Source organism: Somniosus microcephalus, unplaced genomic scaffold (genome assembly GCF_052327205.1).
Source record: "Somniosus microcephalus isolate GS21.2 unplaced genomic scaffold, FLI_Smic_1.0 unresolved_chr2, whole genome shotgun sequence".
In the NCBI taxonomy this organism is placed as follows: Eukaryota; Metazoa; Chordata; class Chondrichthyes; order Squaliformes; family Somniosidae; genus Somniosus; species Somniosus microcephalus.
Genome location: NW_028225180.1, coordinates 57,913,023 through 57,928,861, shown reverse-complemented (window position 1 = coordinate 57,928,861; position 15,839 = coordinate 57,913,023). Strand labels below are relative to the sequence as shown.

The following is a 15,839-nucleotide window of genomic DNA, read 5'->3' as shown; positions in this document are numbered from 1 at the left end:
TTGACCACGTGCATGTGGACCTTGTGGGGCCGCTTCCACCTTCTCAAGGTTTTACACATATCCTCACAATGGTAGACCACACCACTAGTTGGCCAGAGGCAGTTCCTTTGGTTTCCACCACGTCGGCAGACGTAGCCAGAGCGTTCATCTCCTTTTGGGTTGCTCGTTTCGGGGGACCGGTGGACATCTCTTCCGATCGTGGACCGCAGTTTTCCTCGGAGCTCTGGAATGCTGTGGCTCAGGGGCTCGGCACCAAACTACATTGCACCACCGCCTACCATCCACAGGCGAACGGCCTGTGCGAGCGATTCCACAGGTCGCTCAAACCCGCTCTGCGGGCCAGTCTTCAAGGCACAGGATGGGTGGACAGGCTTCCATGGGTCCTTTTTGGTCTTAGTCTGGCGCCCAAAGAAGATCTGCAAGCGTCCTCGGCGGAACTCGTATATGGCCAGCCACTACGTGTACCTGTGGATTTCCTCCCGTCTCCAACAGAGCCATGGTGTGCATCCCAGCAACTCATCAACCACCAGATGTTTCGCTCCAGTGCCTACGTCACATCACGGCCTGCAGAGCTCCCACGTTCCAGCTGAGCTGAAGAGCGCCGAGTATGTGTTTATCCGCCACGACACTCACCGGGATCCGCTCAAGCCCCCTTACACTGGCCCTTTCCATGTCATAGAGCCGGGAGACAAAATCTTTTCGTTCGATATCGGAGGTAAACCGGACCACATTTCGGTGGACCGGTTGAAGCCGGCACATTTGGAGCTGGACCGCCCAGTCGAGATCGCTCAACCACCAAAACGTAGCCGACCGCCCACAGTCGCCACGCCCGATCAACCACAACTGCCCGCCGGCTCAACCACCGTCCATCAGCTTCCACTTCAGGGTTACAGAAGCCGCTCGGACAGGCTTGTCAAGCCTCCTCGCCGTCTCACTTTTGCTGCTAAAGACAATTCTGTGGGGGCGCATGTGGCGGAGCCACGAAAGGACTCAGATCATTTGTATATAATTCCCTTTAACAGTTCATTAGCTACAGACTGAATCTGCACTTTTGTTTATATTGTTTGCTTGCACAGAGCACGGTCCCTTTAAGAGCGCGACCAAACGCGATGACGTCACCACGTTGATCACGTGATCCTCCAGCGGCAGGAAAAACGCGATGACATCATGACATCGGCTCGGGGACATCCCGGTCAGTCCTCGTGGAGCCTCCGAACTGAGCAGGCCTACACTCGATGTTCTCCTGTAGTTACTTGTTAAAACCTGTTAGTTTCCATTAAACTTCGTTTTGTTTAATTGCCTGAGTGCACCTCAGTCTTTGGATAGGAACTAGACATTCCTACAATATATACTTTACTTCTGTAAAGGAAATGTCTGTCTGTGATTTGAGTGGAGCTGAATCAACTGAATGGAACGATCCCACAGCAGCTTTTGCTCTGAATACACACCAAGCCCTTGCCACAATAAAGCCCAGCCCAGAAAAAAATCAAATAGATTTATTAATAAAGGAAATAATAAAAAAATATGTAACATATATACCGTACTTTGTTTTTACAAAAGTCTTGACTTGTATTTGTTGGGTTGGGAATTAAAGGAAGAGTAAGATCCCACAGCAGGATATGCTCTGACACAACCCACAAACATTCCCCGATAAAGTCCAGTCCAGTATAAAATCAATTGGCTCGCTGAATATATGTAGCTTTGATTATTACAAAAGTCCTGAAATAAAGGCAAATTAAGATCCCACAGCAGTGTGGTCTGGAATGAAATCAGTATAATTGAATGGTTTATACTTTCTGTTTGTTCAGACATGAGATGCAGCACATGGCAGGTAACTTGAACTCAGACAAGCCCTGCATACACAACAGATTTTGCTGTCTCTCTCTCTCTCACACACACACACACATCCTGCAAAATTGCCACACAACACTGTCAGCAATGAAAGAAAGTTGATTTCTCTTATTGCACTGCTGTGTTTGGCAGATTAAAAGCAAAACAGACACATTTCCGTATCTTATCTTTTCATTTTGCGGCCTACAGAAACAGACTTTCTATTTTGTAACAAAACCAAAATACCGAGGATGCTGGAAATCTGAAATAAAAACAGAAAATGCTGGAAATACTCAGCAGGTTAGGCCGCATCTGTGGAGAGAGAAACAGAGTTAATGTTTCAGCTCGATGACCTTTCGTCAGATTCTTGCAAGGTTGTGGCTAAAGGTCATCGACCTGAAATATTAACTCTGTTTCTCTCTCTCCACAGTTGCTGCCTGACCTGCTGATTATTTCCAGCATTTTCTGTTTTTATTTCTATCCTGCATGTTGTCTTGATTTCATGTGTCTCTCTCCGTGCCGGCCTGCCTTGTCTTGACTTGAGTAGAGTGGAATAAAAAGAATGCAAAGATCCCAGAGCAGCTTTTACTGGCAGACATTCCACAGTCATTTTTCAGTATCTCACTGACTGACTGTGTGTAACATGACACACACTCAAACAGACCCTGCAATTTGCAGACACAGACACCCACGCACATAGAGACATACTCACACAGATGCTGCAATTTGCAGAAAACACAGACACCCACTCACTTACACACTCACACAGACTCTGCAATTTACAAAAACACAGACACCCACGCACGTACAGACACAGTCAAAAAGTCTCTGCAATTTGCAGAAACTCACACTCACACACGCACATCCATTTTGAAAGGGGAGCAGCCTGGGAGTGTCTATTTTTGATGATGTCCCTTCCTGGCTCTGCGGCCATGTTTGATGAGGACAATCAAACAGGAAGAGGTGAAGGCAAAACCGCAGAAATCCGGATCGCCACGAGGAAATGAAAGACCGGGAGGGTGCAAAGAAGGAAATACAATCATGGATAAATAATAATATATCTACTTTACTTTTGTTAACTAAATGTCTGCTTGTCTGTGATTTGCATGGAATAGAATTAAATGAATGGAATCATCTCACAGCAGCTTTTGCTCTGAAAATACCCGAAGCATTCCACAATAAAGCCCAGTCCCGAAAAACATCAAATGGATTATTCTGAAAATAGTTTTTAAAATATATAATACTACTTTGTTTTTACAAAAATCTTGACTTGGTTTGGTTGGGTTATGCTTAATTGTAGAGTAAGATCCCACCGCAGGATATGCTCTGAAACACCCCACAAACATTCCTCAATAAACTCTAGTCCAGAAAAAATCAATTGGCTTGCTGTATATATGTACCATTGCTTTTTACAAAAGTCTTGAAGAAAGGCAAAGTAAGATCCCACAGCAGTGCAGTCTGGAATTAAATCAGTATGATATAATGGTAAAAACTTTCTGGTTTTGTCAGACATGAGATGCAATACCAATGCACATGGCAGGTAACTTGAACTCAGTCAAGCCCTGCATACACACCAGCTTTTGCTGTCTCGCGCTCTCTCTCTCTCTCACACACACAGTCCAACCAGCAAAATTGCCACACAACACTATCAACAATGAAAGAAAGTTGATTTCTCTCATTGCTCTGCTGTGTTTGGCAGTTTAAAAGCAAAAAGACACTTTTCAGTATGTTATATTTTCATTTTGCGGCCTACAGATACAGGCTTTCTATTCTGCATCAAAAGCAAAATACTGCTGATGCTGGAAATGGGAATGAAAACAGAAAATTCTGGAAATACTCAGGTCAGGCAGCATCTGTGGAGAGACAGAGAAACAGAGTTAACGTTTCATCTTGATAATCTTTCATCAGATTCTGTCAAGGTTCTGACAAAAGGTCATCGACCTGAAACATGAACTCTGTTTCTCTGTCCACAGATGCTGCCTGACCTGCAGTTTTGGTTTCCATTCTGCATGTTGTCTTGATTTCATGTGTCTCTCTCACTGCCTGCCAGCCTGTTTTGTGTTGATTTGAGTGGAGGGGAATTAGAAGAATGCAAAGATCCCACAGCAGCTTTTACTATCAGACCTCCTCCAGAGGGGACCGACCGAGGCCTCCTCCAGGGGGGACCAACCGAGAACTCGTCCAGAGGGGGAGAAAGTGGGATAACAAAATACTGCAGATGCTGGAAATCCGAAATAACAACAGAAAATGCTGGAAAAACTCAGCAGGCCAGGCAACATCTGTGGAGAGAAATTAGAGTCGACGTTTCGGGTCAAAACCCTTTATCACGACTAAAGAGGCACAGGGAATGAAATAGATTGAGAGGCCGGGCTGGGAGAGAACAAAAGAGAAGAGACAATAAGAGGTATTCAAAACGAGACGAGATGGTGATAGGACTAGTGGAGACAAAAGACAGCTCTAGATTAGGCGAGAAATGCGCTGGCAGATTGGGAGACAGCTGCCATGTGGGAGAGAGAAAAAAAAAGGAAAGGGGGGGAGGGAAAAACCTTTATATTAATGGGCCAGAAATTCAGGTCCCCACGGGTGAGTACGTGCTGGTTTCGTGCATGCACTGCACATGCGTGGGAAACCGGAACTTCTGTTCCCTTAAAGGAAGGGGTTCACAGGTCGAGCATGTGCGCCGGAGAGGCAGCGCGTATGCCTGGAACTTCCGGTTTTTTTCCAAATTTCTCTGGGAGGGTATATCTCCAGAACCTACGCTTTTAAAAAGCAGGCACAAGGCCTGCTTTTAACAAGGTAAGTGGTGCATTAAGTAAAATTAAAACATTTTTTCCAAAGGTTTATTAAATTAAAATACTTTAAAGTAAGGTAAGTTTATTTTTAGCCCCGTTAGAAATAGTAATTAATTTTTTCAAAAATTTTAATTATTGTTTAAATTAGTTATTTTATGTAATTTATAGTTGTTTTAAAAATGTGATGTTTAAAAAAAAAATTGAAGTTTAGGTATGTTTTGGGGCTGAATTGTATTCATAGATTTGACAGGTCTTCCTGTCAAATCTATGAATACTGATTCTCTGCTACCATTGGCTCTCCATGGCCCACGTGATCCCAGGGGACGCTTCGAACTAACTGCGCCCCTGGGATACGCAAGCACTGTGCGCCGGCAGCTGGAGCAGGCCCAGAATCGGAATCCCACACGGGCCCACAGCACAATGGCCGGCGCGCTAGGTAAGTGCAGGTCGGGGGCTTGCACCCGCGGGAAGCCCCCGATCCGAATTTCTGGGCCATTAAAACAATGAAGCCAGTTATTGAAAATGTCAAGGAGAACAGGTGTGAGCTGAAGTAAGTGGTGGAGTTTTATTAACACAGCACAGGGACAACAATAACTTGCATTTATATAGTGGCTTTACTATAAAGACAAGACACAAGGCAATTAGCAGACAAAATTTGACACTGAGCCACATAGAGATTTTATGAGAGATGGCTCAAAGAGAGGTGAAACTGGTAGGTTTTAAAAAGCGTATAAAGGAGGATGAGAGAGGTAGAGCAGCGAAGAGGTTTAGGGAGGGAATACCAGAGTTTAGGGCCTTGGCAGCGGAAGTTATGGCTCCAATGTGGAGCAACGAAAATCGAGGATGTGCAACAGGTCAGAGGAGTTGAGAGATCTCGGAGGGTTATAGGGACACTTGTTACAGAGTCTGACTCGTCACTGGGAGAGACACACACTGTACACAGGGACACTTGTTACAGAGTCTGCCTCCTCACTGGGAGAGACACACACTGTACACAGGGACACTTGTTACAGAGTCTGCCTCCTCACTGGGAGAGCCACACACTGTACACAGGGACACTTGTTAGAATCTGACTCGTCACTGGGAGAGACACACACTGTACACAGGGACACTTGTTAAAGAGTCTGCCTCCTCACTGGGAGACACACACTGTACACAGGGACATTTGTTACAGAGTCTGACTCCTCACTGGGAGAGACACACACTGTACACAGGGACACTTGTTACAGAGTCTGACTCCTCACAGGGAGAGACACACACTGTACACAGGGACACTTGTTACAGAGTCTGCCTCCTCACTGGGAGAGACACACACTGTACACAGGGACACTTGTTAGAATCTGACTCCTCACTGGGAGAGACACACACTGTACACAGGGACACTTGTTACGGAGTCTGACTCCTCACTGGGAGAGACACACACTGTACACAGGGACACTTGTTACAGAGTCTGCCTCCTCACTGGGAGAGACACACACTGTACACAGGGACACTTGTTACAGAGTCTGACTCCTCACTGGGAGAGACACACACTGTACACAGGGACACTTGTTACAGAGTCTGACTCCTCACTGGGAGAGACACACACTGTACAGAGGGGCACTTGTTACAGAGCCTAACTCCTCACTGGGAGAGACACTCACTGTACACAGGGACACTTGTTACAGAGTCTGACTCCTCACTGGGAGAGACACACACTGTACACAGGGACACTTGTTACAGAGCCTGACTCCTCACTGGGAGAGACACACACTGTACACAGGGACACTTGTTACAGAGTCTGACTCCTCACTGGGAGAGACACACACTGTACACAGGGACACTTGTTACAGAGCCTGACTCCTCACTGGGAGAGACACACACTGTACACAGGGACACTTGTTACAGAGTCCGACTCCTCACTGGGAGAGACACGCACTGTACACAGGGACACTTGTTACAGAGTCCGACTCCTCACTGGGAGAGACACGCACTGTACACAGGGACACTTGCTACAGAGTCCGACTCCTCACTGGGAGAGGCACACACTGTAAACAAGGACACTTGTTACAGAGTCGGACTCCTCACTGGGAGAGACACCCAGGAATACAGATTGCAATTGTCAGTGTCCCACTGCAGCCCAGACTGAGCCCCACCCTGGGCCCTTCCTGTCTGTGCATTTCCCCAGTGCCCCATTGGGGAACATTCAGCCCATGATATCCTGCAGAAGCAGCGCTGTGGGGCCGGGTGGCTGAGTCTCGTGACCCTGTGGCTGTGCCTCTGACCTCACAATGGGAGATGACGTGGGCTCAGCTCGAGCTGGAAACCATTAAATTAAAATCAAATCATCAGCCAAAAATGGTCATAAAATGAGAGCAGTGATGTTATCAATTGAAATGTTCACACTTCCATGCTCAGTCCGCGTCTTCTTCCCCGCAGAGACTCCAGCTGATTCTTTCCATTTGAACTGAACTGATTCCCACCGAGCCTGAAACAGATTAAAGATTAAACAGGAAATAAACAGATTGAATAACAGTGTAAATAACAGGGAGAATGGGGTTAATATTTCAATAATAATTAGGGGCAAATATTACCCATAAAAGTGACTGAATCCCATTTTTTTTAAATCACATTAAACATTAACACACTCACATGATCCGCTCCAGACTCCCACAGTCCAGTATGAGGTGGCAGAGATCGGTGACAGATCGGTCTGTGAAGAAGTTTGATCTTAGATTCAAAACCGTCAGTGACCGGTTTTTACTGAGAGTGGAGGCGAGATCCTCAGCACAAGAATCTGTGAGACCGACATCACCCAGCCTGGGATCAGAGAGAGAAATAACAGGAATCAGAGTAAATCACCAGTGTTTAGTAATAACACTATAACTGATGCTAATAATAATTTACAGTGTCAGACATCCAGTTGTTATAAGCACAATTTCACACAGTCTGAAATTACCACAGTTTCTCTATTTTACAGTCAGGGTTCCTCAGAGCCGCAGACAGTAGTTTCACTCCTGAATCTCCCAGTTTAGTATTACTCAGGTTCAGATCCGTCAGTGACTGGTTTGTACTGAGAGCGGAGATGAGATCCTCGGCACAAGAATCTGTAAGACCGACATCACCCAGCCTGGGGATCAGAGAGAGAAATAACAGAAATCAGAGTAAATCCCAGTGTTTATTAATAACACTATTACTGATAATTGATAATAATGTACAGTGTCAGATATCCAGTTATTATAAACACAATCTCACACAGTCTGGTACTTACTGCAGTTTCTGCATTTTACAGTCGGGGTTCCTCAGAGCCGCAGACAGTAGTTTCACTCCTGAATTTCCCAATTTATTCCTGTTCAGGTCCAGAACCATCAGGGACTGGTTTGTACTGAGAGTGGAGACGAGATCCTCCACACAAGAATCTGTGAGACCGACAGCCCATAGCCTGAGGATCAGAGAGAGAAATAACAGGAATCAAAGTAAATCCCCACTGTTTATTAATAACACTACTACTGATACTAATAATAATGTACAGTGTTTTACATCCAGTTATTATGAACACAATCTCACACAGTCTGGTACTTACTCCAGTTCCTGTATTTTACAGTCCGGGTTCCTCAGAGCCGCAGACAGTAGTTTCACTCCTGAATCTCCCAGTTCATTATAATCCAGATTCAGAACCGCCAGTGACCGGTTTGTGCTGAGAGTGGAGGCGAAATCCTCAGCACAAGAATCTGTGAGACTGACGCCCAATAGACTGGGATCACAGAGAGAGAAATAACAGGAATCAGAGTAAATCCTGAGTGTTTATTAATAATATTATTACTGATACACTTACTAATGTACAGTGTTTTATATCCAGTTATTATAAACACAATCTCACTGAAGTAACCAAATTACTATTATACTTTAATTTTTAAGTTAGAATATGTATAATGTAGCACCAATGTACAAGGTGGAGGTAATGAGTTAATTCATACCCTGAGTTAAATGATATATAGGACTGTATATTGCATTTACCCAGCTAAGCTTTAAAAACATGATTAAGTGAATTCAACTGCTGAGAAATTAAACTGCAGAGCAACTCGTGGGAAGATTGGGGAGGATGTCTGTTCGGCCAGGCGAGGCAGCACATATGCAAGATAACACACATAAGAATTCGTTTGTTTGTAAACCCACAACAGGGTTCCATTACATTAAAGTCTGGTGGGACTAATTATAATATGCTTGCTTTGCAGAAGTAACATGAGACAAGGTCAGAATCTGTGCTTTGCAGAGATTGAACAAGGACTGTTACCTTAAGATAACATGTAACGAGCAAACCACCTGGCCAGAGACAAACGGACGGTTGTAAAGCAATAGATTAAAATGAGGCCACAGTCACAGAAGGCCACAGGACCAACTGATAACAGGCCTGTGAATTTGTAGGTGGCAGGAAGGATTAAATGTCATGGTTTATAATTGCCATTTAGCAATAAATCTGTATATGCTGATAAGCTTTGCACCCGCCCCTAGGGCAGGGGTTTGATTTTTGTATAATTGTGAACGTTGCTAGGAAATCCGTGGAGTCGGATCTGAGAAGGGTCTCCGAAGGTTCTCCCCAGGCCTGTGAATAAAGACCGTTTTGAACCTCCAATCGAAGTCTGTCATCCGTACATAGCTGAGCGTCGACTTTGTATATCACTTAGTCTGCTCTGAGGGGGAAAGGGTTAAGTGTCGAATTAGCATATCACCAGGTCCACTTTTCGGATACATCAATTGGCGTAGTCGGCAGGATCGCAGACTCTGACCGGTCCACGGGAGCGTTGAGCTAAGAAGGGTGAGTACGTTTTAAATTACCACCCATAAATTAGAAAGCTCAGAACGTACTGTGAGAATCGGTAGGTCTGCGATTAAAAGGACTTAGGGAGACAGACTCGAGAAAGGAGTGCGGTCTGATAAGCCGGGAAGGCGGCAAATCCTCTAAGCCGGGGAGACGGCAAAATCCTCTAAATAAGCTGGGGAGGCGGCAAAATCCTCTAAATAAGCCGGGGAGGCGGCAAATCCTCTAAGTCGGCGGGGGCGGCAAAATCCCCTAACCTGGAGGGCGGGAAAATTATCTTAAGCCAGGAGGCAGCAGAACCTCAGTAAAGGAATGAATAATTGTACAATCGTGAGTAAATGAAATAACTCAATAGTCACAAAGAGGTTAAAACGGACAAGGGTGAGGTCTGTCCCAAACGCCTAGCCTGAGCCGGAATTAAGAGGACAATAGTCCCACATGACGACCAGGATCAAGTAGGACGTAGGGAGATACAGACCCCACAGTATCAGAATCTCGTGACTAAAGGGTTGGTGTGTGTGTATTTAACGAAACGGAGTAATTGACAGGAAGTAAAGAAGGAAATCTGAGAAGAGACATATAAAGTGAGAAGAGTGAACTTAGAATCATGAAAAAAAAAGGAGATGGAAAGGAGGATTCCCCACTGTGGGGGGACCTGGATTCTATAACCCAATTCCTGCTAGATAAAAATAAAAAAATAATTGAATCAATGAAAAGGAAAGGATGGGATCCTGAAGACAGTGCAGAGAGCCAAAGGGCTTGGTGGAGGGGACAAACCAAAGATAAGGAGGGAAAAGGGGGAACTGTAATCTTAGCTTGTTACCAGAAACAATGTAAGGAATCGAAACAGAAGGGAGAGATAAAGAAGGAAAAATATCTAATTTGCAGGCTAACCAATTTGAAAACTCAGCACAGGGAAAAAAAAACAGAGATTTGGAAAGCCAGGGAAAGCTGCTGAGTCACCGATTTAAAAAGGAAAAATAAAGATAAACTTAAAGCTTTACCAACATGGAAGTTATTAACATCTGTGTCGAGACAAATAAAACACAAGATTTGCTGAGTGAAAGGAACCTTACAAAATGTGCTGGAATTTCAGGTTGTATGAAATTGTTTGTTAAAGAGTGAATGTTTTCCTGACTATGAATGTTTAAGAAGTTACAATATTCCTTTGTCTGATAGTCTGTCCTTAAAAAAAAAGAAAAATGTCTTTTATGTGTTTTAGCTCCACCCACTTGTCTGTGTTAAAAAAAAGCATATAACCCTTTTGTCTTGTCTTGGATTTTGGAAGTTTTAAGAATGTGCGAATAAGATTGTGCCCCCAGAATGAAAGAAATACTACAATTTAAGTTAAGCTGGTGTGTAAAAACTGAGAAGAGCAACAAAAAGTTTATTTAAAGAAAGATTAAGTTTCACTCTAAGATTTAGCCTTGGAGTTATGAGGTAAATTAACCTATTAAAACCAGACTTTCATTGTGGCCACAGTGAAATTCAGGTTGGTGTAAATTGGTGTAGTCCGAATTGAATAAGATAACTTCGCTCCGCAAGAACATCCGATAGTGGCAGGTCCCTCTACAGATTTAATTGACTACGGTACTGGGAGCCCTACAGAATGCGGGACTAAAGTTAAACCCTAGAAAGTACAGGTAGGGAAGGATGAAGTAATCTACCTAGGATACATAATAACACAAGGGAAGAGACAAATGCCCGAAGACAGATGGGAGGGGCCCTAGGACCAAGAGGACGGCATGCAATAACTGGCTGCGTGCTTTGATTTCTCACAGTCCCGTACTTACAAGCAGCTAGAGGTGGCAGCAGCAAGGGACCGCGCCAGAGAGGGGAGGGGGTCAAGCAGGTATTAGGGCTATTTAATTATTGCCGGAACTATATCCCAGAATATGCAGAAATGGCCCAGCCTATTCAGGATTTGATCAAGGGGGGGAAACCATCCCAGGAGCTGGTGGACTGGGGCCTCGACCATGAAATAGCTTTTGTAAAGTGAAACAAGCCCTCGTAAGTGCTCCTGCCCTGGGATTACCAGACCAGAATAGGCCATTCCACATCTATAACTACCACAATAAGGATCATTACAATGGCATCGGACAGGTTAAAAGTGAAAGTCGGCTAGAAGGAAACCTATCGGCTCAGGTAGCAGACTTGGTGGCTCTTACCGAAGCCCTGAGTTTAGCCAAAGGAAAAAGTGTAAACATATACAGATAGTCGGTATGCCGTTGGGGTGGTGCCTGATTACATGGTAGCCTGGAGTGGGCGAGGATATATGACATCAGGAGGAGGACCCATAAGCCACGAGAATATAATCAAGGAATTAGTAGGAGCCTCTCTCCTACCCCAAAAGTGCGCAATAATAAATTAAAGCACACAAGAGGATTACTGATCGACACCAACAGGGCAATGCATGGGTAGACGAGGCAGCTAAGTGAGCAGCTGAGAAAGGGAATCTGACCAATGAAGCCCAAGTGTTCGTGTTTAGTTAAAGTGTGAAAACACAACTGGCTTTTTCGATCGGGAATGTTTTCTTAAGTTACGTGAAGTGACGCAATGTTTTGCTCCACCTTCAAAAGCTTGCAAAGGAGGTAACCCTTTCCACTGACAGCTGTTTAAGTTCACCAAGCAACAACTTCAGTATTACTGAATAAAATTTCAAGACATTGGACACTATTAAATTTAAGTTTCTTAATGTAAAGTTAATATTTCCCCACAGTGAAAGAAGGAAAATTATGATTTGATAAATGGAAGTTATCTTGTAAACTAATTGCAGCACCGTCTCAAACGGCTGGAAGGCTGCTTGGGAGGCTGTCCTGTTACCCAAAGATAAATCTATACAGATAGTGAGAGATATGAGCCAGAACATCGCATCTATGATGGGAATGGAAGGAGAGGAACACTGTTGTACCAGTGAAGAGGAATTAGAGTATGTAGACAGGATCAGGGAATTACCTTTACCAGAGGCAGACCTAGAGCTATATGTGGACAGGTCCCGTAAATATGTTAACGGAACACCACAAACAGGTTTGGGCCGTGGTAAAGGGAGACAGCACCGTCCAGAGGGAAGGAAGATTACATGGGGATAATTCAGCACAAGTTGCCGAGCTAACAGCATTGACAGAGGCATTAAAATTGGCAGAAGGAAAATGGGTAAACATTTATACCGATAGCCGCTATGCTTTTGGCATAGTACATGATTATATGGCAGCCTGGAGTAGAAGGGGGTACATCACCTCGGGGGGGCAAACCCATGCAGCATGAGGATGTAGAGCCCCTGAAGGATAGAATTAGGAGATTTATTAAACAATTGTGTATGCAATTACATGCTCTCAGATATGAGGCCAAAGGCCAACAGATTACACGGGATCTGGAACAGAATACACGGGACGACCAGAAGGAGGTCCCAGCTATAGGTAGCAAGGTGATGGCAAAAATAATACCAGCCAAACCAGGGCTAGCACCCAGATGGTCAGGACCTTACGAAGTATTAATGAACAGTGACATGCACTTGCATAGATGAGTTCGGAATGGGTAAAGGAAGGTGGAAGCACTGGACTCAGTTAAAAATATATAACAAAGACAATGAGTAAACCAGAGATGGTGCCTTTTGAGGAGAGTGAGGAGTATGCTAGAAGGTATAAAGAATGGGAAGGGGAGTTTCTACATATATTAATGATAGGGCTGTGTATGATGATAATGTTATATGCCATAGTTTGCATCTTCAGATATGTCTGGAGACAGAGCTACAGAACAAGAAATGAACCAGATGTACAGCATTTTGAACTGATAGAACGGATAAGAGTGGAATAATTCTAACTGGCTGGTGACGACCAGCCCCCTTTTTGTAATTACAGGAACATTGGACGTCCGGAATGAGGTGGAACTTCCTCGCCTTGATCCTAGGGATGAACATAAGTATTGCCGTTGTCAAGGAGGATTAGTAATAAGGAAAACACGGGATGAGGTGTATTTTAGAGTGGCACATAGAGTTATTAAGCTTGCCATTAATATGAGTACTTTTGAGATGCCCGCGATGTGTGACAATCATACAAAACAAATATGGAACTCCCTGTGGGTAAAACAATTAGAGGGTCCTCAGGGAATATCTATCTTACAAAGACGTAAGCAAGGGGGAGTATTGGAAATGGCCGGAGCAGGGTATGCGACCAGGTTAGCAACAGTTAATAGCCTGGACATAGAAGGAGTAGAAGAACTACAAGCAAAAATAGAGAAGTTACGAAAACAAGCCACTGGAAATAGCCAGCAATTGGCACTGGCAGGAAAACAACCAATAATGCAATTGTTGGGGGTGGAAGAGATAGTAGCCCCCCATGCAGAAACAATCAATGCAGTTATTGATCGACTTAACAATGCTTCTCGCCAAACCCATAAGGAATTAGTATGTGCCATATATGGCTCATGGCTATTGTCAAATGCTCAGCATAACATGAGGCAAATAAATAATGGACAGATCCCTGACTGGATTACTAATGAGGATCTGGAACCTTGGATTGACACAAATAAAAGCCTATGTAAGGGGCGTAAAATGTGACAAGTATACCGGGCAGGAAATTGTCTGACCCCATGGACTAAGGTGATTGGCTTTGTACTGGCCATCCCACAACTTCCAGAAGAGGGACAGCCCCTATACGACGTGATTAATATTGGAGAGATACAAAGGGAAAGTTGGGTTGAATATCATGATGTCCCCACCAAGGCACTTTTGGAAAGGGATGAAGACAATAACCAGAAGAATGGAACCATAAGGGGGGGTGGTAATGGATGGGTGCCGCCACAAGGGAAGGATATGGACCTGCACACACCCCCCCACCGAGGGAGACGCATCAGAGTGCGGATTTACAAAAACCACAAATTGCACCCTTGAGATACACCCAAGGGGGATACACCGGACAAGGGCAGCACCGAGGAACAATGGGACCTTTTGTGTCACCACAACCAAACAGAAATATGAATATCAAGATCTGACTTGTCCCATTCCGCAACCAAACTTTTGTTTTGATCTAAAGATACCTACACAGATAGGACACTAATATATACACCCACCAAGGCCACAGGAAAAGAAAACCTGGTCACTTGATAATATGGGACTTAATAAAGAGGTTGAAACTTATGTCATACCACAGCCCAAGGCAATTCCTAAGTTAGAGGAAGAGGAAGCTTGGAAGAAATTACGGCAGGAAATGAAGGAAATTTTAAAATATTATCAAAAAATAGAGGAAGACTTAAAGGCCTAGAAATTGGGTTGAGGCGCCAAAGTGGCGCCAAGTTCGCCTGGGCGCTGATTTTGCGCAGCGTTCGGAGCATTAACGAACGTCAGAAATTCAGTTTCTGCGCCCCTAGAGGGAGACGGGGCGAGGCTCGAGGCGCTCCGCGTCCCTCTTAGGGCGCTGAAACTGAATATCACAGTGCAATGTGCCGCAGCGCCACACGCTGCGGCACGGCATGCTGCGATACTGCAGGCCTTCCTCCCATTGTTAAGGGGGAGGGGCCTGCAACAGCACGATCCCCGATCGCGAGTGCCGGCAAAAGAGCCCGGCACCGAGGAGAAGTGCCACCCTCTCGGAAAACAGCCGGCAATGGCGCGGGGGGAGGAGGCTGGGGACGGAGGTGCTGGCAGGCGGCCGCCGAAAAAGGTGGCCGCCCCGCACCTCAACCTTATCTTGCACCACTGCCAGCACAGCAAGGCCCCGTGAACCGGGCGCAGGTAGCGAACGGCGCTACAGCGGCGTTCGCTACCAAATATCGCGATCGGGCGCTAATGGGGCGCTGCGCACGCCAATGACATCATCTGTGGTGGCACAGCGCAACAGGCTAACGCCACCATTAGCGCCCCCACTAAATATCGCGGGAGGCGCGGCCAGTGGCGCTACAGCCACTGACTGCACTCTTTAGGTGCTAACAGGTGGCGCTACATACCCAATTTCTCCCCCAAAGAAACAACAAAGGGACATTAGTACAACATTAGCGGAAACTCCTTGGTACAATAAGATCTGGAACTGGGGGCTAAATGCTGATATACACCCCTGGATATGGATCATGTCACATGTGTTGGTAGTTGTGCAAGGCGCAGTATTAATGATCCTTTTGTTCTTACTTTGTGGCTATTGCCGGTGGCAAAAGAACCAAAACCTAGCACAAGCCGTAACCAAACAAATAAAGAAGGAAGGAGAGAAAGAAACACTGCTGTTAACCACCAACAAACAAGGGGTAGGGCACGAGAAGAATTATTATGAAAACTGTGTATAGGATTGTGGAAGTATGAGCACTAGACACACTGGCTTGGTACCACTAGGGCGACGGTACTCATAGCAAACAATCTTAAACTATAGCACATTGGCCATATTGGGTCAAAGTGACCAATGGGCCATAAGGGGGGGCTGAAGTAACCAAGTTAC

General features: G+C 45.1%; 1 protein-coding gene and 1 pseudogene across 1 annotated transcript in view; one reads left to right on the top strand and one right to left on the bottom strand.

The window, feature by feature from the left end:
- The window catches only part of LOC147092692 (NACHT, LRR and PYD domains-containing protein 3-like), a 452,481-nt gene that overhangs the window by 106,787 nt on the left and 329,855 nt on the right, over positions 1-15,839 (top strand).
- Positions 7,002-15,839, bottom strand: part of LOC147092694 (NACHT, LRR and PYD domains-containing protein 3-like) — a 61,861-nt pseudogene continuing 53,023 nt past the window's right edge.